Below are 4,510 nucleotides of genomic sequence, written 5' to 3'. Positions count from 1 at the left end.
TAATTGCATAGAAAGGAGTGTCGGCCCAGAGAAAAAACAAATCCTGTGTACTGTGGCCGAATAGAAAAATAATGAAGAATCTAAAGATCAGTGGTCTAAGTGATAAGCAATAAAAGGCTTTGTACACACACATATTTAAATATATATACACACACACACAAAATTTGAAGAATACATTGATAAAAGCTAAATCCCTGAGACTATCTTGCTCACAAAACATTATCCCATAGTTACATCAACAATTTTGGAGGCCAACATTCCCTTAGATCATCTTCCCTTAGTAAACACTATGCCAGAGATAAAGCAACAATCCTGGAGAAAATCTTGCCCTACTATACACACTATCCCATAGTAATAGCAAGAATCCCGGAGACCATCTTGCCTTACTAAACACTATCCCATAGTAAAAGCAACATTCCAATAGCTCATCTTGCCTTAGTAAACACTAACCCAGAGATAAAGCAACAATCCTGGATACCATCTTGCCTTACTTAACACTATCCCAAAGTTATAGCAACAATCCCGAGAGACAATCTTGCCTTACTAAAATGTATGTGAGTGTGTGTAAGTGTAAATGTAAGTGTGTAATAATTTGAAAAATGTGTGTGTTTTGTGCGTGAACACTACCCTGGGGGGGAGGGGTGCAGCTAGCAGATCCTTCCTCTGCAACGTGGGACCAGCTGGAGGCTCCGCAGGAAGTTTTCACATGAAGATCCAGGTTGGGGGTCCTCGCTGGGGGGAAGCGGAGGTGCGGGCAGCAGCAGATGCATTCGTCCCCCCCATTCTGACTGCCCAGCTTGTTGTCTAGAGCAATAACAACAATTACACACAACATTAACATGTCCTTATATATCAGTACCTGCTGCTACAGTCTGTCCATGGATTGTAATCACATAGAAGGATGCTGCATCGATATTAGAATATACATCTAATCATTCTGACTGACAGTTCTCTGAATTGGACCAGAATATCTGGGACTGCGTTTTTTTCATAATGTTAAAAGTGTACATAAACCTAATCACTTGTACCTCTTACCAGCAGTTGTTTATCAGCATGTACACTCTTTCGGGAGACATCTTGAGTTTGAAGAGCCTCAGTCCAGCTGAGATTTTATCCACAGCCTCGGAGTTGAAAAAATCTTCAAATGGAATTTTGCTCTTGCTGAACACCTCCCACATGAACACTCCTAAATGAGAGAGAGAAAAGAAAGGGAACGTGTGATTAGACTGATCCACCAGAGAGCTGGGCTAAACACTGACCAACACTTCACTTCATATTTTTGAAACCATGATATAATGAAATCACAATACACCAATATTTTCCTATTCCTGTACCCATTTCATGACCTAAAGGAGGCCTTGGCCAGAGGAAGAACCTTCAGGTGAGGCCTGTATTAATAAAAAATGAGAACCACTGCTTTATACAGTAATTTATTGTGGCGTTTGAAATTTTATCTTTACGGTGGCCTCTGAAGCTGAAATTAGGTGCACTTACCTGGCCACCCCAAAATCTGAAACCTTCACGACCAATGATTCCCCCACCAGGCAGTTGCAAGCAGCCTATTGGAGAAATGGAGATAACTACGTTATTACAGGCAATAAAAAAAACAGTTTATAGGTTCTGAAGGTATTAAAAAGAAAGGATACGGGCAGGTGACTGTCACAAATGCATCACAGGTTGCTACTGGTTACAGGGCTTGGGTAAAAGTTTTTACTTTGCAGTTTTTATAACACAACAAAAGAAACCATACATACAGAGAAAGAAAAAAAAAGACATTAACCCTTGCCAGTGGTGCCTTCAATTTACATACTATTTCATGTTGCGCCCAACGCTAATGGAGCGGCCTCCCATTCCATCCATGCACCCCAAATGTCTCCAAACTTATTTGGGCAACCCCCAAACTGCATAGGTCTGTTTTTGATAAGGCAAAATAACAGGATTTTTTGATACTCACCGTTAAATCTGTTTCTCTGTAGTCATAAGGGGGACACAGGGAACCATGGGGTTAAGCTCCATCCTCCAGGAGGCAGGACACTTGAATAATTAAATAAGGGGCGTGCCCATCAGGCTTTACCCCATACACTGTACATTCCTCTTCAGTTTGTTCCAAAAGCTGCTATCGTAGTTAACTTCAAAAAAAAACTCTCCTAATAGGCAGAAAGTAATCAGTGAAACTGAACAAAAACTCGACCAAACCGGTCAAAGCTCGTCAAGGGCGGGAAGCCCTGTGTCCCCCTTATGACTACAGAGAAACAGATTTAACGGTGAGTATCAAAAAATCCTGTTTTCTCTGTCGTCTTAGGGGGACACAGGGAACCATGGGGACTTAACAAAGCAGTCCCAAACAGCAGGGTGGGAACGAGCTAACAGTAAAGTACGTGGTTGCAGAGTTAGGAAATCACTGACTGCAACACCTTACGTCCGAGGGCAGCCTCGGCGGAAGAAAATGTATCGACTTTGTAAAATTTAGAGAATGTGTGAGCGGAGGACCAGGTAGCCGCCCTACAGATCTGTTCCAAGGAAGCAGAGTTTCGCCATGCCCAGGAGGCTCCCACCGCTCTGGTGGAGTGAGCCCTGAGTCCTTCAGGCGGTGATCTTCCCTTTGCGGAATATGCTTGTTTTATGGATTCTCTAATCCACCTTGATATAGTCAACTTGGAAGCTGCCTGACCCCGACGGGGGCCGGATGGGATGACGAACAGAGCTTGAGACTTTCGGAAAGGTTTTGATCGTTCCACATACCATCTTAGTGCTCTAACAACATCCAGATTATGGATTCTACGTTCCTTATCATTCTTAGGGTCTGGGCATAGAGACGGAAGAACAATTTCTTGGTTTACATGAAACGCCGATACTACCCTTGGGTAGAAATTCAGGAATCGTGCGGAGAACGGCCTTATCCTTGTGGAAAATTAAGTAAGGAGGAACACACGACAGGGGCGCTAATCTCAGACACTCTTCTAGTCGATGATATTGCTACTAGAAACACCACTTGTAGGTTATCCATGTATCAGATATTGCATGCATTGCTCAAATGGAGGATCCAGCATTGCCTCCAGCACTACATTGAGGTCCCAGCTAGCAACCGGTGGCTTGAAAGGCGGCATGATATGAGCCACTCCTTGTAGAAACGTGCGGATCAAGTCTTCATTCGCTAACCGAGATTGAAACAGAATTGACAGGGCCGACACCTGGACTTTAAGAGAACTGAGCTTGAGACCCAGTTGTAGCCCCTGTTGTAGAAAGGATAATATCCTAGGCAATTGCAGTTCCAGAAACGGAAAATGTGATTCTTCGCACCACTTGGAGTAGGACTGCCAAACCCTGTGATATGACTTGGCCGATGAAGCTTTTCGAGCCTTCAGCATAGTGGTTATGACCTTCTCATCTAATCCTTGTCTCTGCCAAACGGACCTCTCAATAGCCATCCCGTCAAAGCGAAGAGACCCGGGTTGTGGTGAGCTATGGGACCCCTGCTGAAGCAGGTCTGGCCTGCATTTTAGCCGAAGTGGTTGCGCTACGGACATCTCCTGCAGGTCGGTGAACCAAGTTCTCCGAGGCCCAGTATGGGGCCACTGTTATTACTGTTGTTAGAGATTGCTTGATCTTCTTCAGAACCCTTGGCAGCATGGGGAGCGGCGGAAAAGACATATGCGAGTTTGAACTGCCAGTGCTGCGTCATGGCATCCACCCCACTGCTAATGGGTCTCTGCAGCGGGCGAAAAACCTTGTTACTTTTCGATTGTCTCTTGATGCCATTAGATCTATGCTGGGAGTCCCCCATTGATCTACAAGCTCTTGGAATGTCTCTGGATGTAGTTCCCATTCCCCGGGGTCCAGCTGATTCCGACTGAGAAAGTCCGCTTTTGTGTTGGACACTCCCGAATATGTATTGCAGACAAACTTTACTGAATTGATTTCTGCCCATAGCAGAATCTGCCTGGCTTCCGTCAGCGCGGCCCGACTTCTTGTTCCTCCCTGACGATTTATGTACGCCACTGTTGTCGCGTTGTCGCTTTGAATGCGTATTGGGCATGCTCTGAGGTGATCTTCCCATTGAATTAGGGCCAGCTTCACTGCTCTCAGTTCCAGAATGTTTATTGGTAGTCTGGCTTCCTCTGGAGACCATCGACCTTGTGCTGACTGCTTGTCCCATGTCGCCCCCCATCCCTTGAGGCTGGCATCCGTGGTTATCACCACCCATTCCGGAATTGCCCATGATTGACCCCTGGCTAGGTTCTCGGGGCTCAACCACCATTGAAGTGCCGTCCTTGTCTGCTGCGACAGCGACAGGAGTCGAGAAAGAGATCCCCCTTTCCATGTTGCTAGGATACTGGCTTGAAGACGGTCGCAGGTGTATTTGGTGCAAATGGAACTGCTTCTATGGCTGAGACCATTGTTCCAACACTTGCATTGCTTTGTGTATCGTCGTGGTTTGACTGGTGATTAAGAAGCGAACTTGGTCTCTGATTCTGGTCTGCTTGTCTGTGGGTAAGCTCACAGTTTGCTC

At 45.5% G+C, this 4,510-nt stretch overlaps 1 long non-coding RNA gene across 1 annotated transcript; it reads right to left on the bottom strand.

The window, feature by feature from the left end:
• Positions 1-537: 537 nt before the first annotated feature.
• On the bottom strand, positions 538-1,589 carry LOC121398954. Its single transcript, XR_005964651.1, has 3 exons — positions 1,495-1,589; positions 1,036-1,186; positions 538-804 (listed from the first exon to the last, which is right to left on the bottom strand). It is a non-coding gene; the product is annotated as an uncharacterized LOC121398954 (long non-coding RNA).
• Between the last annotated feature and the right edge of the window lie 2,921 nt (positions 1,590-4,510).

Source organism: Xenopus laevis, chromosome 9_10S (assembly GCF_017654675.1).
Source record: "Xenopus laevis strain J_2021 chromosome 9_10S, Xenopus_laevis_v10.1, whole genome shotgun sequence".
Taxonomy (NCBI): Eukaryota; Metazoa; Chordata; class Amphibia; order Anura; family Pipidae; genus Xenopus; species Xenopus laevis.
Note: the sequence above shows the minus strand (reverse complement) of the source record. Positions and strands in the feature narration are given on the sequence as shown.